The 26,785-nt window shown below is 33.4% G+C and overlaps 1 protein-coding gene and 1 non-coding gene across 3 annotated transcripts in view; one reads left to right on the top strand and one right to left on the bottom strand.

Moving 5' to 3' along the window:
• LOC138695885 (orexin receptor type 2-like) overlaps window positions 1-26,785 on the top strand; it is a 502,682-nt gene that overhangs the window by 238,795 nt on the left and 237,102 nt on the right. The window lies entirely within an intron of this gene.
• Window positions 8,015-8,121, bottom strand: LOC138697199 (U6 spliceosomal RNA). Its single transcript, XR_011331561.1, has one exon. It is a non-coding gene; the product is annotated as a U6 spliceosomal RNA (small nuclear RNA).

The following is a 26,785-nucleotide window of genomic DNA, read 5'->3' on the forward strand; positions in this document are numbered from 1 at the left end:
TCATTTGTTCTTAATTGATTGCACCGTCTTAGATGGCGTTATTTTAATTTTAAAACTCATTTATCTTATTAAATATCAGTCGTATCAAAATTTTGTAAAGAATAAAACTTATCGGAAATCATTTTTAAAGAAACTTTTATGTACCATTTTTCACAAAAATCAATAATAAGCGAGATATTTCGATTTATTTAATTCAGGCCCTCTTATAACCCCCCTTTTAAATAAAGTATTTTGAATGCCATATAGCCTAAAATCTAAGTTACAACGAACTTAATTTATATTCCACTTTTCATATAAATCGATTCAGCCATTATCGCGGGAAAAGGTAACAAATATACAGACAGACATACAAACAAAAATTAAAAAAATGCGATTAATTATATATGTTAATTATATATGTTAGGACCAATTATTTTTGGAAAATCGAAAATTACCAGAAAAATTTCGGCTACAGATTTATTATTAATATAGATTCAAAATTAGACCTCGCAGACTGTTCACAGTGCATTATAGTGATAAAGATTGATATTATCTTTAGCCAGGGCCACTTCTCCCACTCCTTGTACCAAGTGAAAGAATCTGCTGATAGGCCCGCTAAATCGCTGAATTCTCGCTATTATTAATTAACAGCTTACTGCTCAACATCGTTTCTATTAATTATCGAAGTTTAGAAATAAAAACATAGTAATGAATTTCATGTAGGCATATTTTTATTTATTTATTTATTTATTTATTTATTTATTTATCTATCTATTTATTTATTTATTTATTTATTTATTTATTTATTTAATTACTTAATCTGATAGGATTAAGGCCATACTGCCTTCTCTTCCATCCTACCAGATAGCAGATATAAATACAAAAAAGAAATACAAACACTTACTTAATTACTTACTGGCCCTTAAGGAACCCGGAGGTTCATTGCCGTCCCCACAAAAGCCCGCCATTGGTCCTTATCCTGAGCAAGATTAATCTAGTCTCTATCATCATATCCCACCTCCCTCAAATCCATTTTAATATTATCTTCCCATCTACGTCTCGGCCTTCCTAAAGGTATTTTTCCCTCCGGACTACCAACTAACACTCTATATAAATTTCTGGATTCGCCCATAAGTGCTACATGCCCTGCCCATCTCAAACGTCTGGATTTAATGCTCCTAATTATGTCAGGTGAAGAATACAATGCGTGCAGTTCTGTGTTGTGTAACTTTCTCCATTCTCCTGTAACTTCATCCCGTTTAGCCCCAAATATTTTCCTAAGAACCTTATTCTCAAACACTCTTAACCTATGTTCCTCTCTCAAAGTGAGAGTCCAAGTTTCACAGCCATACAGAACAACCGGAAATATAACTGTTTTATAAATTCTAACTTTCAGATTTTTTGAGAGCAGACTGGATGATAAAAGCTTCTGAACCGAATAATAACAGGCATTTCCCATATTTATTCTGTGTTTAATTTCCTCCCGAGTATCATTTATATTTGTTACTGTTGCTCCAAGATATTTGAACTTCTCCACCTCTTCGAAAGATAAATCTCCAATTTTTATAGATCCATTTCTTAGAATATTCTGGTCATGAGACATAATCATATACTTTTTTTTTCGGGATTTACTTTCAAACCTATCTCTTTACTTGCTTCCCGTAAAATTCCCGTATTTTCCCTAATCGTTTGTGGATTTTCTCCTAACATATTTACGTCATCCGCATAGACAAGCAGCCGATGTAACCCGTTCAATTCCAGACCCTCTCTATTATCCTGGACTTTCCTAATGGCATACTATAGAACAAAGTTAAAACGTGAAGGTGATAGTGCATCTCCTTGCTTTAGCCCACATTGAATTGGAAACGCATCTGACAGAAACTGACCTATACGAACTCTGCTATACGTTTCACTGAGACACGTTTTAATTAATCGAACTAGTTTCTTGGGAATACCAAATTCAATAAGAATATCATATAAAACGTCTATCTTAACCGAGTCATATGCCTGAAATACAAATACTGATGAAAATAATACAAATTAAATTAAAGCCCTATAGAGGGTCAACAAGGTCAAAACACTACAGAGCTCTCGAGCTAATACAAGAAAAAAAAAAGAAAGGCAAACAGCGATAGCAATTATGATAGTGATAACTAATAATAATAATAATAATAATAATAATAATAATAATAATAATAATAATAATAAATACATTACATATTAATTGTCAATTTTACAACAGCATAGTTACAATATTTACTATATGTCATGGGTTAAAGCGAAGTTGCGCAACCTGACAGGTGTTCAACAAGAAATTCCATGAACTAGAATGTGATTCTTTAATTTAAACTTGAATTTTGATATTGTCCGAGAGTCTCTGACATGGTCAGGGAGAGAATTCCAGAGGCATGAAATCGATATGCTGAAAGATGATGAGTAGAAAGATGTTCTGTGCAGAGAAATAGAGAGAAGGTACATGTTCCGGATTCGAAAGTAGTTAAAGGTAAACAAAACGAGATGCTAGGTAAGAGGGTGTGGAGGTGTGAATGATTTTGAATAGTAATAGGGAGCAGAAGAATCTTCTTTCTTTAAGTGGACTCCAAGACAACAATTCTAGTGACGGTGTTACATGATCGAATTTTCTAATGTTACAAACGAAACGAACGCAAATATTGTGAACACGCTGTAGTCTATGGGCAAGATTAGTACTTATTTTCGTGAATAGAGAATCGCAATAATCGAAATGTGGCATCACTAAAGTTTGGATCAAGTTCTTTTTAAGGCTAAATGGTAAAACATTGGTTAAGTGTCTGAGGGAATGAATTATGGAAAAAGTTTTCTTACATATTATGTAGGTCACTTGACTTTGAAAATTTAAATTTGAATCTAAATATACTCCTAAATTTTTTACTGTCTTACCATACGTAATTGTGGTATTATTTATTTTCGTATTTGATATAGTGGCTAGATCTATTTTGTTTAATGCAAAGTTTAATTGATAATAAAATCCACCTATTTAATCCATGAATGTAATATATTTATATGTATTAATTCCACTTAATTATATTATTAAAAACATCATTGTAAATCACAGATCATATACATTGTAGATCCCCGTGCTAGAGTCTGGGGAAGTTATCTACGCAACCTTGAAAATGAACGGAACTACAATAACTGACGAATATTTACGTTCTGAAGAATATTACTTTCAATGGATCACAGTCTTGTGAAAATAAATGTTTTAGTTAAATTATTTTTATAATTTTAACATTAAAGACGACAGAAAAGTATTCTGATCGCCAAGTGGAAATTTTCGTCGCCACAAGGAACATAAAAGGCGACAAGTAGCCACATCTGGCAACTCTGGATGGAGGCGTAGCTTGAAGAAGGAGGGGAAAGCTTGGCGGGAAAAGTATTGAAGATCAATTGTTTACCGATTATACGTCAAAATTACGATACGATAGGATTTTAGGGTTAAAATAGATTTGAGAGAGGTGGGATATGATGATAGGAACTGGATTAATCTTTCTCAGGACAGGAACTATTGGCGGGCTTACGTGAGAGCGGCAATGAACCTGCGGGTTCCTTAAAAGCCTTTGTAAGTACTTAGAAATAAATTCTGGTAAAAGCGTTTTAAAATTCTGTCATCATCATCATCATCCTTCATGCAATAGGAAATTGATTCCTGTAGCAGCTACTGAAATTGGTCCATCCATCTTTTGGCTGGTCTTCCAATATTTCTTCTTCCCCGAGGTTTATATTTCCAAAACTTATATGGTATTCTGTCCTCCTGCATCCTTGAAATGTGAGACAACCATGTATTTCTATATTCTTCTGTTTTGATGTTTAATTCATATATCTCAAGTTCTTCTCTTATTTCTTCGTTTCTTTTATGTTCTATTTTCTTGTAACCTGCTACGCTTCTCAAAAATTTCATCTCATTTGTTTGTAATCTAGAGGCATCTTTCTTTTTCATAACCCATGTTTCGCTTCCATATAGTAAACTGGGCACTGACATTACCTTATAAAATTTTAACAATGTATCTTTTCTAGCTTTTGATTTCAGGGTTCTTCTTATTGTTCCATTTATGTAATTAATTTTTTTTTTATTTTTTCTTTTTGATCATAGTCTCCTTTATAAGATAAGGTAACGCCCAAAAATTTAAATTTATTTACCTGTTCTATGATACTGTTTCCTATTACTATTTTAGATCTTACAGGAGATTTGCCACAAAATGCCATAGTTTTAGTCTTATGTACAGATAGGTACCTCCATATTATAGTTCTTACTCGTATTTATTTTCCATAATTCATGTATTGCTCTCTGTAGGTTATTTTCATTATTTGCTATTACTATCTGATCGTCAGCGAATAGCATCGTCATTATGAAATTATCTTCATTAAAATTCTGTTTATAGTTCTTTATTTTTATTTTCCATTTTCTTAATATTTCGTCCATGTATATGTATATATTGAATAGAATCGGCGACATACTCCAGCCTTGTCTCAAACCTAAGTTAACTTCCTCTACTCCTAGCTGTGTATCCCCAGCTATTTGTATTTTAGAATTAATATATATGTTTCTAATCACTTCAACTAGATGCAATGGGATACCTCTATTATATAATATTCTCCATAATTCAATTTTGTAAGGCTGATTATAACCGCGATATTTTATTTACATTGTTGAATATGCTTTCCTAAAACTACCCGAATTGTTCAACTCTTTAACACTAACACAATTCCGCACAGTTTTCTGAACACAATTAAGCAAACATGGCAGCAGAATAATGTATTTGGTCTTTTGCAGTCACACAACGGCATTTCTGTGCACTTTGTGACCGAAAAATTTAGTTTCGCCGTTTTAGCATTCGCTATTTTCATACAAGTTTGGGATAGCATGATTGGTTGTTTTTTCAATGTAACGTAAGCTACGTACTGAAAGGTTTGTAAAAATCCCTTCAGTTAAAATCACACACCATTGTTTTCTGATTAAACGGTAACTCTATAAGAAAACACACAACAGATGCAATATAAACTTTCACAGAATTAACAAAAAATGTATAATAAAACAAGTGTCATTAATTTGACGCAGTCTACGTTAACTCAACTTTCACTCAGCACAGCAAATCAACAACAGACACACAGCAAAGCGTGTACAATGAATATTTTCCCACAGTTAGATAAGCCACGTACTGTGGTACGGACGCTATTGAAGGAATACCAATGTTGTTAAGAAGATCCACTATTATAAAAGTTAATCAAGCCGGAGTCATTAGAAAATTATCAATCTAGAATGTTGTCGGCTCTGAATTACTAATTTGAACATTCGACACTTGGTGCAGAAAATATGCTGGTATTTATGTATTAGCAGTTTTTATATATGAATAATTTTATTTACCTGGGAGCAACAGTAACAAATATAAAATGATACTCGGGAGGAAATTAAACACAGGAGGTTTGGGACTAGTCAGAGCGTCATGGGAAGCGTTCTTGCAACACTGCAACATCTGCATCACTTTAATATTAAATGAAAATCCTTATGTAAATAGTATGCGACCTTTGATGTCTGAACTTAATTCTTCCTGTCAACATCTAAGTCTCCCTTGTCCAGTTGAACTTCGTAAATCTGTAACTAGGAAATTAAGAAATGCAGAATTCGAATCATGGAAAGTAATGCCTGGAAGAGGCAGAGGTGTAGAATTGTACAGCCAAGTACCTAAAGCCAACGCCTGGATTTTTAATAAGTCTGGACTATCTACATCTGAATGGATAACCTGCCTCAAAATGAATGCCAGTTTAGCAGCAGTTAGAGGAGTACCTGGTCGCTCTTTGGACGGATCCCGGTGCAGACACGGCTGCCCGGAGACTGAAACCCTTGCCCACGTCCAAGGTCAGTGTAACAGAGGTTTACTCCTCCGAAATGCCAGACACCATCGTGTTCGATCCTTAATTGCAACTCCTTAAAGAAAAAAGTCTTGGACGGTAGAAGAGGAAATTTTTTGCCTTGCTACTAATGGCTCCTCTAGACGTATTGATATCATAGCGTATTCCCAGACTACCAAGAAAGGATATATAATTGATCCTACCATAAGGATTGAAACGGGGAGTAGCCAGCCGGAGGATGTCAATAAAGAAAAGATCAACACTTATCTGCCAACAGTTGATTACTTCAAAGCAAAATACCAGCTTGAAGACACTGAGGTGATTGGTCTTCTTATTGGAGCTCGTGGTGTGATTCCCAAGTTCTTTGAAAGCTTCAGGAAGACTTTTGAACTACCACTGACACTTACTGCTGACATCATAACTTCTGTCTTGAAACGCTCTTGCCAAATTCTGAGTCATCATATTCACTCTGTTTAATTTTTTTTTCTTCACTTTATAATTCATATATGTTTATTTTAATTTTCTTTCTACAAAATTTATGTAAACATTTAATATTGTAAAATTCATGTAGGAGAGTATACTGAGTCCTTCTGGGCTACCTCCAACCTACATTATTATTATTATTATTATTATTATTATTATTATTATTATTATTATTATTATTACTATTATTATTATTATTATTATTATTATTATTATTATTATTATTATTATTACACAAACGATTAGGGAAAACACGGAAATTTTACTTGAAGCAAATAAAGCGATCGGTTTGGAAGTAAATCCCGAAAAGACAAAGTATATGATTATGTCTCGTGACCAGAATATTGTACGAAATGGATATATAAAAATTGGAGATTTATTCTTCGAAGAGGTGGAAAAATTCCAATATCTTGGAGCAACAGTAACAAATATAAATGATACTCGGGAGGAAATTAAACGCAGAATAAATATGGGAAATGCGTGTTATTATTCGGTTGAGAAGCTCTTATCATCCAGTCTGCTGTCCAAAAATCTGAAAGTTAGAATTTATAAAACAGTTATATTACCGGTTGTTCTGTATGGTTGTGAAACTTGGACTCTCACTCTGAGAGAGGAACATAGGTTAAGGGTGTTTGAGAATAAGGTGCTTAAGAAAATATTTGGGGCTAAGCGGGATGAAGTTACAGGAGAATGGAGAAAGTTACACAACGCAGAATTGCACACATTGTATATTCTTCACCTAACATAATTAGGAACTTAAAATCCAGACGTTTGAGATGGGCAAGGCATGTAGCACGTATGGGCGAATCCAGAAATGCATATAGAGTGTTAGTTGGGAGACCGGAGGGAAAAAGACCTTTAGGGAGGCCGAGACGTAGATGGGAGGATAATATTAAAATGGATTTGAGGGAGGTGGGGTGTGATAATAGAGACTGGATTTATCTTGCACAGGATAGGGACCGATGGCAGGCTTATGTGAGGGCGGCAATGAACCTTCGGGTTCCTTAAAAGCCATTTGTAAGTAAGTAAGTATTATTATTGTTATTATTATTATTATTATTATTATTATTATTATTATTATTATTATTATTATTATTATTATATATGGGAAATGCGTGTTATTATTCGGTTGAGAAGCTTTTATCATCCAGTCTGCTGTCAAGAAATCTAATAGTTAGAATTTATAAAACAGTTATATTACCGGTTGTTCTTTATGGTTGTGAAACTTGGACTTTCGCTTTGAGAGAGGAATATCGGTTAAGGGTGTTTGAGAATAAGGTGCTTAGGAAAATGTTTGGGGCTAAGAGGGATGAAGTTACAGGAGAATGGAGAAAGTTACATAACACAGAAGAGTCTCGTACAATACTTCTAGAGGACAATTAATAACTGTAGGAATTTCCTCACGTCCTAAATGGAGGAATTGCCGTCTGTTACAAAATTGAGGCGTAACTCTTACGGGTCCAGTAAACGTCATATTCATTTAAAAGTGTTATTTTTTTTTAAGGATTCATATACATGTACACCAGATGTAGTTATATTAAAACAATTTATTTCTTCCTAATCTGAACTACTTTCACTCTGTAATTCGGTGTAGTGCTTATAAAATTCTTCTATATCATTCAATTAATTTTACAGTTAAAAGTAAATTTACCTTTAACGGTTTACGATTCATTAAATTTGTTTCACTATTTTCCATGTTATCCTTACGCAGGGGTTATGCGAATCTTCTCTGTATCTTTAAAATTTTAGTATATGTACTGCCGAAGAGAGTAGCCTACTTTATTTGGTGGGTGCGATCTGTGTTATGAAAACCGTTTTTCAAATATCTCATATAATTTTCAATACTTTAAAATGTCTTCATTGCATTTTATTCACAATGAATACCTAAAAAAAATTGACCTCTATCAATTCAATACATGAATGAGAAATATTTTTCGGGCATTTTCCCCAATGAACTCAATGTTTCACTTTTCTTTTTTGCATAAACAGTTTATAATATAAGAACTAATACAGATATAATAGTTCTTATCCGTGAAATACCATGCTTTCATAATTTCATTAATTTATTTTTAAAATTGTGGGATATATCAGGGAAAATATTAAAAAAAAATGCAAGTTACCGGAAATGAGCGACAAGATGTGTATTGCTGATTGACACATCCTCACATTTAAGATCATGCGAATAGTAAGTCGATAAGTATTGATGACAGACTATTTTAAAATTGTTTCACTAAACAAAAAGAGGGAAGTGTATTTAATAATCTTAGTAACCTTGAAAGTTATATACATAAATATAGAACTAAAAATATGAATTCTATGCGTTTATCTGAAGCTAAATGTAAAACTAATGCAGCTTTTTATCATAGCATGAGTAAAGGTCCTAGATTATTAAACAATTTCTATTCTAATATTATTTTAACCACTAATACTCTCCAAATTAATAGAAAAAAAATAAAAAAAATTGTATTAGATTTATTGCTTGGGTTTAAATGTATTTATCACTTTTTAAACTGTAATTTATTCACTCTCAATTTTATTTTTGTATGTATTGGAATCCCCTCCTGAGCACGAGTCTTACTCAGTCAGGAGTGGGCTAGTTTATATTATATTATATTAACTTTATTCATTTGAAATTTACTAGCAATAAAATATATAAATAAATAAATGATATGAAAAATAAATAATTGCATTTTTTACTCTCAATGGTGTACATGAAATGTTAAAATGTATGAGATCTAAGTGCATGAAAATATGACGATAATGATGGTGATGCTGATATTAGTGACGTAAATAATTATATGGTTGAATGACTGTATACGTTCGGAATTTACGTGTAAACTCCTGTTGTAACTTTGCATATTTAAAAACGCGCAATCGAGCACAGACAATAGCCACCCGTTCTTCAATACTCAGCGTACTAATAGATTATTCAATTCCATTCAATTCAATTTATTAAGCCATTAAACATACAGTAATAGGCTTCGTCACAAAAAAAACATACATTTGAAAATACACATATAATTAAAACAGTAATTAGAATGAAGACACAAAACATTTTGAAACTAAAATTAATGAAAACACTTCAGTCTTATGTAATAATTGTTACTAATCTAAATAACTTTATTTATTAAAAAACAATTTCGTATGAATTTATGTTAAGAAACTCAACTACAAAGTATTTCGACTATGCGGACATTTTACTGACTGACCTCTCCAGCGACAACAAAATGAAACTTCAACGTGCTCATTATTTGTGTGTACGTTTTGTAAGCAATGTTCGTAAATATGATCATATTACCCCATCCCTGGAAGCAATAGGTTGGCTTAAACTAGATAAGAAAAGAAATTTACATTCACTTCTCTTTCTCTTCGAAATCTTGAACTCTTCTATTCCTTCGTACCTGTCGTCTCGCTTCACTTACCTTTCTTCCCACCATAATCTGAACACACGCTCTCGTCATGAAACAATACTAACAATACCATCCCATCGCACCTCCTCCTACTCATCTTCTTTCACAATAGCCCTACCAAGACTCTGGAATTCGCTACCTGCTAGCATCAGGGACTGTCGAAATAAAATTGAATTCAAACGAAAACTTACTAGGCACTTGGTCAGTAATTGATTTCTTGTAAATAGTTTCTTTAATCTATCACAAATTATTTCAATATTCAGTAATTTCATCAATATACAATTTTGTTATTCTAGATTTAATTTGTAATTCAGTAAATATAAAATATTCTTTGTTTCTCTATGATAAATTATCTAGCTTTAATTATTCAGGTAATCTTTTCGTACTTTGATTTTATTGTAATTGTAATTGTAAATTTAATACTAATTGTAATGTTATTTGTAATTGCAAATGTAAATTTAATACTAATTGTAATTTTATTCTTCACATTGTAGTTGGAATCTCCTGGTAGAGGGGCAGAGAAGGCCTGACGGCCTTATCTCTACCAGGTTAAATAAATAAATACTAATACTAAGTAAATAAAAAAAGGATTAATTAAAAGCCAATATCTCTACCAGGTTAAATAAATAAATCTAAAAAATCTAAAATCTAAAATCTAAAATCTAGCTTTGAAACTGTTGGTTGGTAACTTATAATATTGACTGGGAAGCTTATTATATAATTTCATCCCCATGACAGAAAAATTTGTACTAGTTTTATGTAATCTACAGTATGGAATATTAATTTGTTCACTATTTCTATTTCATGATCACGTATATTGGCTATTAATGAGTAATTGTCTATATTTTGTCGAGTGTAAAGGACTAGGTCGTATATATATATATATATATATATATATATATATATATATATATATATATATATATATATATATATAAATTTATGACAGTTAATATCTGTGATTGTTTGAAAAGAGGTCCACAATATTCAAGATAGTTTGATTGACATAGAATTCTAATGGCTTTCTTTTGCAAAATCAAGACACTCCCAATTTTTCTACCATTTCCCCAGAAAATTAAGGCATACCAAATTATCGACTGAAAGAACGAAAAGTAGGCACATCTTAAATAATTTTGAGAAACACAAGTCACTAATTTCTTTAATAAATATATAACTCTTGATAATTTTGTGCATATACGGGGTGGACCATTTAAGTTGATACTGTACAATATCTAAAAAACTAAGCGTTGTAGAAATAAATGTCTTGAATAAAAGTTGCTTGATATTATGGGGGAAAGTAAATGCCATTTTTCGTGTTTTATTTGGAGGACGTTGTGATGGTTATTTTAGGGTCAATTTAATTTTTTGAAATACGAACGTACATTTTTTATGTTGTTTTTTCATTCCTCATAAAAAACTAAACACCTTTTGTATGAAGCATTTTGCGATTGTTCTTATACAAACGTAAATAACAACAAAAATTATGAATGGCTGTGTACGAAGAGCGCAATGAATGGTTGGACCCATTCGAAACATTCCAGCATCACAGTAGGCGAGGAGGCAATGAGACATTGTGTCCGTTGTTTTTTAACCATTTTTGGACCATTTAATTTGATACTGTCCAATATCTCCAAAACTAAGCATTGTAGAAAGAAATGTCTTGAATAAAAGTCGCTTGATATTATGGAGGAAAGTAAATACCATTTGTCGTGTTTTATTTGGAGAACGTTTGGATAGTCATTTGAGGGTCAAGGTAAGTTTTTTTAAATGGGAACCAATATTTTTTATTTCGTTTTCTTATTCCTCATTACAAAATAAACAGATTTTGTAAAATCATTTTGTAGTACATGGTTCTTTCACTGGTGTAGACAATTAAACATTGATGAAAGGTAGGTACACAGAGTATCACCACTGTACGGGTGTTGTACAGTATTATTTTATAAGCATCGTACCTTAGCGTAATAAATGTTCAAAATGATGCCCTTCTACCGCAATGTATTTTCCAACTCTGTGAAATTAAACATAACGTAAGCGTTAACTTAATGTTACAGTAAAATCGAGAAGTCATACCATCATTCACGATGGGAACATAAACATAACAGCAAACATACTTGGTAACCATGGAAACATAACAACGACGCCATTGGGTATTTATTTTACATACAACTTATGTTTTAAAATGCACTTAAATCACGTAGTAATTGATGCATATAGAAAATTAGGATTTATAATCAGAAATGCAAAAGAATTAAAAAATATAAATACTATTGATACTCTCTATAAAACTATGGTTAGAAGTAAGCTAGAGTATGCGTCTGTAATATGGTCACCTCAGTTCCAGTCCCATCAGATGCAAATAGACAGAATACAGAAAAGATTTTTACGTTATTTATATTTTTAAAAACATCACGTATCGTCTTATGGCAAGCAAATTTCATATAATCAGTTACTTTTTTAATTTGATTATAAAACTTTAAAATCTCGACGATTAATAAATAGCCAAATTTTACTCTATAAGACTGTTAATGGTATATTGAATAACTGTGATTTTCTTAAATTCCTTCAGTTCAATGTAAAAAGAACAGAATTACGTCATAGGCAACCTTTTATTATTCCTATTCCTAGAACTGTTTTCTTCACGAACTCTCCATTGTTTGTTATGTGTAATACTTAACAACACTCTGTCTTTAAACTGTGATTCTCATTTGGATTTCAGTTTAACAATTGAAAAATTTCATACAATATTAAAAAGCATTGTATTTCCTTAGATATTTAAATTATGGAAAAGTGTATTATAATGTTTTTACTCAAGTTTTTAAATAATTTTGCATCATTATATTGACATTTGGCACTATATTAATTGTAATATAATATTCTAGCATGTATTACCATTATGTATTTTCTTTCTTTCGTTTGTGTTGTTTGTTTTATTGTTTTTTTTTTCTTATTATGTATTTTGTGTATATATCTATGTAAGCCACCTGTAATTGGAAGCCTGCTTCTGTTGGTGGTGGATTTAAAATAAAATAAATAAAAATATTCTGTCGTATACTTCAGCGCTCCACGATTGTGTTCTGTTTGCAAATCACGTAAGCATAAGCATGAAAGTTTGGAGATTGCAAACTTTCATGTTAACGTCTTACGGTAATGTTTATGTCATTGCTTATGTGAATCTTTGTGAATGATCCCATTTGTTAGCCTGGGCGCAAAGTTCTCTGTTTATGTTACGGTTATGTTTAATTTTCATTGTAAATGGACCTTTAAACGACTTGCATGGAATTGATGGTTGTTACTCAGTAATCGCTAATTGTAGGTACGTACCACCAGTGGATCCACCTGGACTCGACGGCGACTGCAAGTACACTAACGACAGATACAAGGAAACCGTCCTACCGTGGAAAGTAAACGAAACAACGGACACAATGTCTCATTGCCTCCTCGCCTACTGTGATGCTGGACTGTTTGGAATGGGTCCAACCATTCATTGCGCTCTTCGTACACAGCCATTCATAATTTTTGTTGTTATTTACGTTGGTGGAAGAACAATCGCAAAATGCTTCATACAAAAGTTGTTCAGTTTTTTATGAGGAATGAGAAAACAACATAAAAAATGTAGGTTCCTATTTAAAAAAATTAAATTGACCATAAAATAACCATCACGACGTCCTCCAAATAAAACACGACAAATGGCATTTACTTTCCCCCATAATATCAAGCAACTTTTATTCAAGACATTTATTTCTACAACGCTTAGTTTTTTAGATATTGTACAGTATAAACTTAAATGGTCCACCCTGTATATTCGATATGTTTTTCCCATGTTAAACTGGAGTCTATAAAAAGTCCTAGAAATTTGGTATAGTTTTGTATGTTGTCCTTTTTTATTACATGATTTAGTGTAAATGTTATGTTGATAGTCTTTTCTTGATTAAGCAAAAAACCATTACATTCAAACCATAAAGCCATAAAGCAATTCCAACGTTTACTAAAAAATGAATCGAGACCTTGTGTCCACCTTGTAGGTAAAAAGAAAATGTGACTAGAAAAGTTCTCCGCTAAGCTCCTGCTCCATCATCTAGCAGCAGAGCAAGCTGGCTTTTCCCACAGGAGCAACCCTGTTGGCGATTCCTGATTATATATATTTGGGAAATGTATTTCTGTACAAATCGTCCCCTTTCCCGCATTCTCCTTCCTCCCACAGGACGTGAAAATAAAAGCAGTCAATATTTGTACAATGGGCAGTTTTACGTCGGAGTCCTTTGAAGTGCAGGGACGTTGGAAAACTGAAATTTACCGACACAAACGAAACTTTTACACAAGGATATATGAGTACCAACTGTAGAAAAGCATCTGCAGCAAGGACTGGTGCAGTCGTTAAAATGTTTTCAGAGAAGTTGTAAAAAAGTTTTGAGTCTTATGACCTGCAGATGTGTTGCAGCTAGTAGGCTACGTACAGTTGCGCTGGAAATAAGGCATTCAGACAAAATTAAGTCGACAGATATAACAAGACTGAAAAAAAACGCCCTTCTGGCATCTGTGCCTACTATTTTTCTGTAGCTTTGAGCCAATGGTAATTTATTCTTTATACCGGGTGTTAAGAAAGGTATCCAATATTTTAGGAGGTGCTAGTACTGCCCGTGCCTCACTTCCTGAGCTGTTTCTTTGCGGGGCGAGACGCAGAGGGGGTGAGTGGGAGGTCCTGGGTACCGCATGTGCCTACTACCCTACGTTAAACACATCGGCCTTTTCAGGATTTCTTTCGTCAGCTATGGAGCAAGATCAGCCATGGACAAGTGAATATATAGGCTGTCCCCTCACAAAACAAAACAAATTATGTCCTACTTGTCAATTCCTGTAACTAAACTCTAATACCAGTTGTAGACTACAGTCTCTACTTGAGATTATCGACCTAATGGCGATTACGGTTGTCACGTGTACATATCCGTAAACTCTTTCCTCTATGGCAATGTTCCTCAAACGTTATTCCACCGCGAAACCCCTTTTAATCTAAAGTGTAACTGCGGAAACCTTGTAATATTTTATTAGTATTTAATAGTTAACAGAGAAGTGAGAGCTAGTATCTCAATAATTCTGTTCTTTGGGACGAATGTATTTGCTTTTTAAGCCTGCAATCTGGTTTTATGGCGGAAAGTTGTAGTCTTATTTATGCTATACTTCTGCATTTTGTCTTTTCGGTATTTCGTTTTAGTGGACACATATGCAGAGAATCCAGTGATGAAAGTGATAAGTATTGTGGGTATTTTCCGTTTTAGATGTTCATTAGGTCTAAACATATTTTATTACGCATATTATTGGAATACTATTATTACGCATATTCTTGGGATATTATTATTATTATTATTATTATTATTATTATTATTATTATTATTATTATTATTATTATTATTATTATCGGTGGTTTCATGTTATTATTGATTCATATTTTCGTAACATTTATATATTTTTATAGCATCCACGAAGTATAAAATAGCCACCGGAGCAGCCCAGTTGGCTAAGGCACTTGCCTATCGATCCAGAGTTGCACTTGGGCGCGGGTTCGATTCCCTCTTGGGCTGATTACCTGGTACGATTTTTTCCCGAGGTTTTCCCCAACCGTAAGACGAATGTCATGTAATCTTTGACGAATCCCCGACCTCATCTCGCCAAATACCATTTCGCTATCATCAATCCCATCGAGCAAAATAACCTAGTATTTGATACAATGCCTTTAAATAACCAAGTAAAAAAAAGTATAAAATAAAACTTAAAATCATATAGGACTCATGGAACCCGGACCATACTTTGAGAAATGCTGCTCTATAGTAATTCAGCAGTTGTCCAGACTGAAAGAAGAGTGGCCTAGTGTGTACATACAGTACATTTTAGGAAATCGCCATCAGAGATAATAGCGATAGTGGTAACCGCGATTAGAGTATCCAGTATTATAAACAGTAAAGACACCTGCAATGGCATAGGATAATGTTTTCAGCACATGTAATAAGCTGCCGTGCCGCATGCTGTAGCTGCCGTGCCGGTCCGAACAGACCTAAAAGGCGTGGTTATAAGCACTAGGGAACTCTCGGTTCAGGACGTGAGACACGGGTAGGCTCTACTCTGCCTGATAATACACAGTACCATATTCACTCGTGTAATAGACGCAATTTACTCCATAATCACTCTATTAAACGTCTGCAATGCTAATTACACAACTACTTTCGACGTCGCAAACGCTACTACTATTGAAAATGACTAAAGTGCCTGTTTCTACTACAACTTCAAGACCTGCCACCCGATTTCCGTCAATTTCTGCAAATTTAACAATTTTGATAAAAACAAGAAAATAATGTCTAATAAACTTGGGTCTTACAACACATACTTTCTGAGATCTGAACATTAGTTCACAGAAGATGCTCAATGTTACGTCCATTCATGGCAATGCATTTCTCTGTCCTTCGGCATAAGAAATCATGCACTCTTTGAAATTTGTTTTAATACCTTAATAAAAAAAGTCCTGATAACGATCTCCAGTTAATCTCTGTAGTAGCACGTATGGTCCTATTAATCTATCACTAACAACGACTGCCCATACGTTGATTGAGAATCGGTGCTGATGCTTTGTTTCTTCAACTGCATGGAGATTTTCATCAGCCCATACATGCTGATTACGAAAATTCACAACACCATCTCTGCTGAACCCCGCTCATATCCGCAACCAGAATTTTGTTTTCAGTATTCCTTGCTACGTATCATTATTCCATGTCAGGGATGTCAACTACGGTATGATTATTGTAGGGCAGAGAAATGCATTGCCATGAATGGACGTCACATTGAGCACCTCACCTCATATGAACAAGTGTTCAAATTTCAGAAAATATGTGGTATACGACCCATGTTTATTAGACATTATTTTCTTGTTTTGATGCATACTATCACCTCCTAAAATATGGGACACTTTTTTAACATCCTGCATAAAAACTAAATCTAGGCTGTACAATTTTTAACTTATGTTGAAATATGTAATTGAAATGTTGAAGTGATGCATTTAAGTAACTTATTCTTTCTCATTATATGAAGTGTAAAAGGTAGTACGGGTTTTCAATTCTGATATGGAAAGGGCTTAGAGTTTCCGGTCCCTGGGATTTATTAGGCTATTCGCATGCAGACGGAACTTAGCTCTATCAGGAGCTGAGGCAGGATGGTGTATCTGTCAGCCGACGATGGCAGGAAGGGCTTGGGGTTCCGGACCCTTGGAACTTATGAGGCAATATTCCTCGAAGCGGGCTCTAGCTCTGTCAGGGGCTGAGGCAGGATGGTCCATCTGTCAGCGTCGGATTAAAGAATTCCGCCCAGGCCACATATCGGACTTAGACAATCATCGCATATAAGGGCGCACAATGGTCCACAAATAGTGGAAAGGATCTGGCAGCCCTACCCCATTATCTCCTGGCTTAGTTGCCTCATGAGTGATTCGTTATTTGGTGTCACTTGTTTTTTCATTTTTCATTTCATTTATTATATTCTGTAGATCTTACATGAGCAATGAAGCTTTAAGATGTGGAACAAGTCAAAATTTTACAATATTACAATTACATTTTTACAAATTCTTACAATTTTTACAATATTTTAAAAATGTTACAGTTTTTACAATTTTCTACAATTTTTTACAATATTTTGGCGAGATGTAGTGACATGAGGTGAGGTGAGGCCCGAGGATTCGCCAAAAGATTTCCTGGCATTTGCTTTGTAGTTGGAGAAAACCTCGGAAAAATCCCAACCAGGTAATCAGACCAAAGGGGTGAAAAGAAGTGAGGCCGAGTACTCGCCATAGACCACCCGGCTTCAGTCTCACGGCTGGGGGAAACCTCGGAAGAAACCAATCAATGAGACCAAAGGGGGATCCAACTCAAGGCTGAACGCAGCTCCGGGTCAGCAGCCCAGCGATCTGCCTACTGAGCTACATCGATGACTTTACTAAAAATGTACAATACATAGCCAATCAGATTATTAAATTTACAAACGCATCATCAGTTGAGCTATATGTATAATACAAAACAAGTAAGTTAATTAAATTTAAGGCATAAACAATTCAATCAGTTGCGATATACAGAAATTGATAATACATATCTTGCAAACTACTTCAAATTACAAACACAAACAATTCATCAATAGAGCTATACAGATTACCATTTAATTTAAAGCAAATACAATTCATCAGCCAAAACTATACAAACATATTATGCAATACAAAGTAAGCAGATAAATTAAATTTACAAGCATACTTTCATTAAGCTATACAAATTTGTACAATTAATATCAAGTAGATTAGTTCAATTTATAATCATAAACAATTCATCAGTTGAGCTATACACACTACTATACAATTTACAGCATAAACAATTCATCAATTGAGCTATACAGACTACTATTCAATTTACAGCATATACAATTCATCAGCCAAACTATACAAACATATACAATCATAGTAAACAATCAATTCAATTTACAAACTTATTTTCGTTAAGCTGTACAAAATTGTACAATTCAAATGCAGTAGATTAATTCAATTTATAAGCTTAAGCAATACGTCAGTTGACCTATACAGTATACTATTCAATTTACAGTACATACAATTCATCATTTGTGCTAAACAAACATATACAATGCATAGTAAATAAATTAAGTCAATATAAAAACATATTTTAGTTGAGCTATATAAAATTGTACATATAATTTTAAGTAGAATAATTCAATTCACAAGCATAAACAATTCATCAGTTGTGTAGAAGATATGAGTATGTAGAAATTTGGTTAATTCTTTTCTAAACCTTTTCTCATGGTTCTTCAAATCTTTAAGGTAATTAGGCAGTGCATTGAAGACTGTAATACATACGAAGTTCCAGCCAGTCTTCAGACTCTGATTAAACATACTTCTTATCGTAATGCAGAAAAGAAAAATTTACATTCTTATTTCAGTTCATATTAAATTCTTTTATATATGTTCGTCTTTTGAATAATATAAAATAAATTACAAATGCTAATATCATTCACAACTTGATAAAGAAGCCGATTTATTGCGAAAAACGTAAAATATATACTGAGATATTATGTGTCATCTCGGAACACTCGTTTAATTTTCTTTTATGAGTTTAATCTCCATCAATTTTTCGTTTTCTTTTATCTCTGTTTTTACTTAAAGTTCTCATTTTATTCCCTTTTCTAACCTCGTTTACTTCATTCGTTCTTCTGTGTAGCTTCTTTTCCAAGAGAACTAAAGGTACAGTAACACTGTCCCAGTACAAAGGAGAGGACCGATTTAAGCAATAAAAAAACGAAATGCATCTTTTTTGTTCATCCTGCTTAACGATTTGGATGCTGTTCTTACTCACAGAAGGCAGCATCAGCATCTCACATTCAAGTCTCTGTAAGTCTTAAATCAAGTCGGCAGTCTAAAAAGCAGATCTGAATGGCAACTGTACGGAAAGTGTATCAATCTATGAAGCAAATCGTGGGGAAAATCTGTGAAGAATGCGATTCCTCCGTCTTACGAGGCCCTCTCTCTCTCTTCTCTGCGTCCAATGCATTTGGGATTAAATTTACACTGTAAATTTTGCAGTAAATTTTCGCGACTTCAAAGAATTTCTTATTGAATTATTCATACTTCCTATCTCCTCCCTCGCCGCATATGTATATATCTTCCACATGATTCCTACATATTACAAGTAGCGTCGGCCAACTCCATCTGTCTTCGAGAACGACCGTCTTAATGTCCTTCTTTTCTTCTCTTGACATTTAATGTCCGTTTGCTTTCCCAGTTCATTGAGCCATGAGCCAAGGTGGTAACCGAGAATTCCGCCAGATGTCTGACCTAGCGCGTTATTGAAATATGGGACAGTGATATAATGGCTCATTTTACTTAGAGTCGGAATATGAGCTGTTATATCTCTTCCTGGCGAATAGCCTACTACCCGACAAAGTAGAAAGAATTTATAGCGATGTGCTGTTGTTAAGTTAATATAAGATAATTCCGAGTTATATGGCCATTTTTTTAATCACATAGCACAAGATAACAGTTTATCCAAGTCTAGTTTTTCAGGTAAAGCTCCCTGTGAAAGATAATTGACTAATTTCAAGGGAAAAATTCTTCCGGGGCCGGATATCGATCCCGGGATCTCTGGTTGAACGTACCAGCGCTCTACTAACTGAGCTACCCAGGAACTGCACCCTACACCGTCTCAATTTTCCCCTTATTCTACACAACTCGAGTGGGCTGACAAGACGCCAGAGACCCACATCGAGTTCACACAAATTATTCAAGGTAACAGTTTGTTAAAGAAATAAGGAAAAATTGAAATAAGTTCCTGTAAGGTTGTATTTCACCACTACAGTTCCTCAGAGCGCATAGAATTCACTGTTATATTAAAAAACACGTTGGCTTAAATATGTATACGTAAGATCGCCATAGGATATAGGGATTATGTTTCGTGCAGCCATCTTTGTTAACGTACAGATTTGATTCAATCCACTTTTTGCTTTGTCCCAATATAATTTGATTCGAACGAAATTCCTTTGCAGAACGAAAAGTTACATTTGTCTTGATGAAATTTCTGCACATTTAAAGGAAAAAAACTAAATTTCTTTCAATCAGTTTTAATCTTAATATACTGCTCTCTTAAGGGGTTAGGTACAGCTTACAGCAGTAAAATTTTAGAAATATTCAACATCTCTTTCCTCCATTACTGTATCTTGTACAGTAATGAAAATTAGTATGTGTAAGACTGTTCTACTGCTATATGGAAAAAATTACGATTTAAAAAATTATTTGCTTTTTTTTTCCTCAGAATTCAGTTCACTGTGCAGTGATGAAGCGTTTCCCACATAACTCAAAAACTATCCAGCACTCTGTGATGAAATTTCTTCTGTGTATTAATGCATGTCATTCTACAGTATGGTGCAAGATCACTTCTCTATCTTTGATAGATTGTCTGATAAAAAATAAATTCATTTAAAAAATGGTCAAATATCAGTATTTTCTTCTAACACAAAATAAAAAATATATTATTTATTAAGGAATGTAGTTGAAAGAGCATGATATTGTAAACATGAGTTTCAGCAATAAAATAAATGAGAGAGAACATTAAAAAGTTAATAAGTTTATGAGTTATGAGGGAAACGCTTCATCACTACACAGTGAACTGCACATTTTGAATTTTGAAAAAATTTATAAACAATTTTTTCATATAGCAGAAGGACAGTGTTTTACACATACCAATTTTCATTAATGTATAAGATATAATAATGGAGGAAAAATACGTTGAATATTTCAAAAAATTTTACTGCTGTAAGCTGTACCTAACCCCTTAAATTGACTAAGCATATTGGGAATTAAATCAGTGGCTTTTCCAGAACACTCTATGAAATGTTTCAGATCAAATAATTTTATCTCGTAAGGGAAGTGTAAACGAACAAAATTGCAGCCTACTATCCTTTTATTATTTGAAATATCTAAAAGAATAACACCCTGAAATTAATGACATTACTCGCGGTTCATTCTGTGTTATAAATGTCAGAGGTGATATGCCACAACCTTGGCGAAGTCCAGCATTAATTGGTCTCCAGTATGATTATGAATTTCCAGCTTCTATATATATATATATATATATATATATATATATATATATATATATATATATATATAATTTGAACTGGTAATGGAAATTACGGGAAAATGGCTGAACGAATTTTAATAAATGGCCCCTCATTTTAAAGTTTGGGACCCAAAGTTTTTCAGAAAAATAGTAGTTTTCAGTGAAATGTCAATTTTTCAACATAATTTTCCTATTTTCTAAAATCCATCTGTCGTCACTAATTGCAATTCAGAATAAAAAAAAACACACACTACAGTAAACAATATTACACTAAGACCATGATCTGCAAGAATGCTGACATATTTAGAACTCAAATTAAATTGGTTATTAAAAACTTCAAGATTTACTAAAAATAATTTACAGGTCTGATTCTGTGGTGTGTAATTTTCTGAGTACAGCTGTGTATTGGATATTAAAAATTACAGAACTTGAGGTGGTTTGATGACATTATTACTATTAGAAATGACATATTATTGTAGTTAATGCCATGCTGTGACTATTTTTCATTAATTATACATATTAATGCTATATTGATGATTTGAAAGTGAAACGTTTTGGGGTTATATAAGTAGATGTAGAGAATATCTTAAATTAGATCTTCATTTCTATAATTTACTGAGTGGCGGCTATATAGTATATATAGTATATGTTACTGAAAACTGTAAAACTTACGTAACATATTAATACTGTTATTAAAAATCAAATATTTTTATAGTTATTAATCAAGTAGGGTTGTGTTTTTTTTTTTTTTTTCATATATTTAATGACGGTGTGGTGTAGACATTTATATGCGTCATTCTCTTCAGTATTGGCTCGAGAGAGCGCAAAAATTAGAGTTGCTAAGGAAAGACTAAAAGGTATTACTTACTGATAAAATAAGAGGCCTACAAGATTTTGTAATCTCCCGATCATTTCAGCAAGATCACTTAGCAGGATAAAATGATTTTACCCTCTACATTTCAAGGTAGTTTACGAACGTGCAGCAGCTATACCAAGATGCTATGTCTATTGTTCGAAAGCACAGCAAACCTGACATTTTTTTAACTTTCACCTACAATCCACAATGACCTGAAATAGCTATTGCTTTACTCTCACATGAAAATCCCACTGATCGTCCTGACATTGTTATTTGCGTTTTCGCGTTCAAACTAAAAAATTGAAGGTGTATAGATTCAAGAAAAGTATTTGGCATAAAAAAAAACATTCAGATGGAGTATGTTTCATTATTATGGAAGCAAATAACTTTCAAATTGTCTGGTATTCGTCATTTAGAATAAATATGAAAAATGTTTATTTGAACGTCTAGTGAACTTAGTTTGCAGCATTTGCTGCACAAGCCACTAGTTATATTATAAATACTGGAAATTATTTCTTGTGGAATATTACCATTTCTAGAATTTGAGGTACTTTATGTGTCGAATGCCTTTCTGAAATCCACGAAGGCTACATGAGTTTCCATATTAAATTTCCTGTTAATAATAATAATAATAATAATAATAATAATAATAATAATAATAATAATAATAATAATAATAATAATAATAAAAACTTGTACTGATGTCACTAGTATTATCATAGTCGTTACATACAAATGGAGGTTATAAACTCTGCACCACTTAAAACTTTATTTTTAATCGTTACTTCGACAAATGTTCAGCAAGTAGATAGGAAAAGAGGTATCCGTGTCAAATAGAGGGAGATAGCGTTCAACTGCCTTGGTTTTTAATTATAGACTATATAAAACTTCACTCTCCCTGGAGAAGGGAAGTGGAACGGTTATCTGGTGCATATCTACCCCTAATTTAACCCCGTTTCATAAGTCACTATCGTAATTACAAGTGAAGATGAAACTTCCTTCTCGACCTTTTGAAGCAAAATTTCTTTCAGTTTAGTCAGAACTTTGCTCATATAGAATTCCTTCCGTCTCAAACAGGGGTGGAAAAATAACCATTTGTTCAGTTTGAAATTCCTCGCGTAAGCTTAATTTCTGTTGACACAGTAGAATCAGTAATACGTATTTACAGGTTGTGTATACTCGTACATTGTTCGTTAGCCAAAGCGTGAAGGTCTGACTTATTATGGAACTATGGAACGGACAGTTAAATTCTTGGCGAGTTTGAGAAAAATCTTCAATTGAAAAAAAAATTAGACAAGTTTACACTAATACTGCCGTATAGCTTGTCACAATTTTATAAGAATCGTTACCATACTGTGGAAAACAACTGCAAACCGAAATAGCATCATTTCACATTCTGAACACGAAGAAGTGTCATGAAATTGATCATTTAAACCTCTCATAATGAAAGTAGTCGTAGAAACGATAGTAGAAACTCATATAATTACTTTCACTATCTGCTAAGTCTTCAGGTATGTACGCATGTGTGGCTTATAAGGCAAACTTGGGTAATTTCGCAGTACGCCTAATTTCGCAGTACCTCATATATTAATTAGTTGCGGTGTTGTCTGTGTTCGTTCGAGCTTACAAAAATTACAGATAAATTTCAGAACCTGTCGGGGATGTTTCATGCAGGAAGATCCCATTGCAACGCATTCTGGGGAAAGTTACACAAATATCTGCTTTAGTAGGTGTGTGCTTGCTGAGATTTCGTGTCCCTGATTATTACTTGTATCTTATCCTTTTTCACTATTATTCCCTTGTTTCACCGTCTTTTCTGTCACCATCACCATTTTCACTTTATCACTTTCCTAAGATTTGTCACTCTTGCATACTATTTTCACTTTATCACTTTCCTAAGATTTGTCACTCATGCATACTATTTTCACTTTATCACTTTCCTATGTTTTGTCACTCATGCATACTATTTTCATTTTATCACTTTCCAAAGATTTGTCACTCATGCATACTATTTTCACTTTATCACTTTCCTAAGATTTGTCACTCATGCATACTATTTTCACTTTATCACTTTCCAAAGATTTGTCACTCATGCATACTATTTTCACTTTATCACTTTCCTAAGATTTGTCACTCTTGCATACTATTTTCACTTTATCACTTTCCTAAGATTTGTCACTCATGCATACTATTTTCACTTTATCACTTTCCTATGTTTTGTCACTCATGCATACTATTTTCACTTTATCACTTTCCTATGTTTTGTCACTCATGCATACTATTTTCACTTTATCACTTTCCTAAGATTTGTCACTCTTGCATACTATTTTCACTTTATCACTTTCCTAAGATTTGTCACTCATGCATACTATTTTCACTTTATCACTTTCCTATGTTTTGTCACTCATGCATACTATTTCCATTTTATCACTTTCCAAAGATTTGTCACTCATGCATACTATTTTCACTTTATCACTTTCCTAAGATTTGTCACTCATGCATACTATTTTCACTTTATCACTTTCCTAAGATTTGTCACTCATGCATACTATTTTCACTTTATCACTTTCCTAAGATTTGTCACTCATGCATACTATTTTCACTTTATCACTTTCCTATGTTTTGTCACTCATGCATACTATTTTCACTTTATCACTTTCCTATGTTTTGTCACTCATGCATACTATTTTCACTTTATCACTTTCCTATGTTTTGTCACTCATGCATACTATTTTCACTTTATCACTTTCCTATGTTTTGTCACTCATGCATACTATTTTCATTTTATCACTTTCCAAAGATTTGTCATTCATGCATACTATTTTCACTTTATCACTTTCCTAAGATTTGTCACTCTTGCATACTATTTTCACTTTATCACTTTCCTAAGATTTGTCACTCATGCATACTATTTTCACTTTATCACTTTCCTATGTTTTGTCACTCATGCATACTATTTTCACTTTATCACTTTCCTATGTTTTGTCACTCTTGCATACTATTTTCACTTTATCACTTTCCTAAGATTTGTCACTCTTGCATACTATTTTCACTTTATCACTTTCCTAAGATTTGTCACTCATGCATACTATTTTCACTTTATCACTTTCCTATGTTTTGTCACTCATGCATACTATTTTCATTTTATCACTTTCCAAAGATTTGTCACTCATGCATACTATTTTCACTTTACCACTTTCCTAAGATTTGTCACTCATGCATACTATTTTCACTTTATCACTTTCCTAAGATTTGTCACTCATGCATACTATTTTCACTTTATCACTTTCCAAAGATTTGTCACTCATGCATACTATTTTCACTTTATCACTTTCCTAAGATTTGTCACTCATGCATACTATTTTCACTTCATCACTTTCCTATGTTTTGTCACTCATGCACCAAACTCTTAAGTTATAACTTTTCTGTCCCTTACTTCTTCCCACTTACATACCGATATTCGGTGTCGCTAATGTTACTTCATCCTTCCAGTTCTTGCAGAATCTTGACTTCTTATCTTAGTTTTCTTCTTCATCTCTCGATCCCTTTTGTAATTACTGACCCATATTTGTTCTTCCAGCTGGATTCACGGAACTCTTTTTGCTGTTCTCAGCTCCTGTATGCCGTCCTTTTCTCCCCTGTCATCATTATTTTAGTGCAAGTCTCTTGTTTCTGTTGACATCCTCTTCTGCTGCTGTTGCTGCGCTTTGCATTACCCCGGTCGCTGATCTGTGAAACGTTTATACTCGTCTACACAAGAAAAAATTGTAATGTTTTGACATGAAAGGTTTACTCTGACGTCACTCGTGGTACATAAACGAATGAAGGGGTAGTGGGAGGATAATAGTACATTATGCAACGAGCCTATAATGGTAGTAATGGTCTTAATTACCATTATAGGCAAGTTTCATACGACTTTTTATGCTCGACCATAATTCTAACTTGAAATTATTCAAAATTAGGTCATGTTATGGTTATGTGCGAACTGACATGAATTGTGAGATGTGCGCAGACGCGAAAGTATTGATTTTTTCCGAGGCCGAATGTCATTGACCTTGATAGAGAATAAGATGAACATTAGTCTGATATAACCTGGAAATTGATTTAGAATTGACAAATTGAATTATTTGAATATTATTTACAATTAACGCTAATTATCATAGTAACAGAACATAACCTTCTGCGACAGTATTAGATTTCCAGTCTCCGTGACTTTTCGCTAATTGTCTTTCGATTGCATATCCGAGAATAATCGATACTTGCGGTTTTATAACAGTACAAAGGTGACTTGTCATTGGCTGAACACCTGAACTTTAATGAATAGGTGTACTTTAATGAGGTGCATTAAAGGGCTACTACCAGGTGTATCACTACTACATTTCGGCATGGTCGAGCATAAACAATTAAAACGTTACTACTCGTCCAGTGTAAATTGACCGGTGTTGATTCTACGAACTAGCAAAGTGCGTCATCTTCCTCCACGAGTTCTCTGATCTCCCAATGTCCCGCGCTCCGGTAATCGCCTA

The sequence above is a fragment of the Periplaneta americana genome, chromosome 3 (assembly GCF_040183065.1).
Source record: "Periplaneta americana isolate PAMFEO1 chromosome 3, P.americana_PAMFEO1_priV1, whole genome shotgun sequence".
Classification (NCBI taxonomy): Eukaryota; Metazoa; Arthropoda; class Insecta; order Blattodea; family Blattidae; genus Periplaneta; species Periplaneta americana.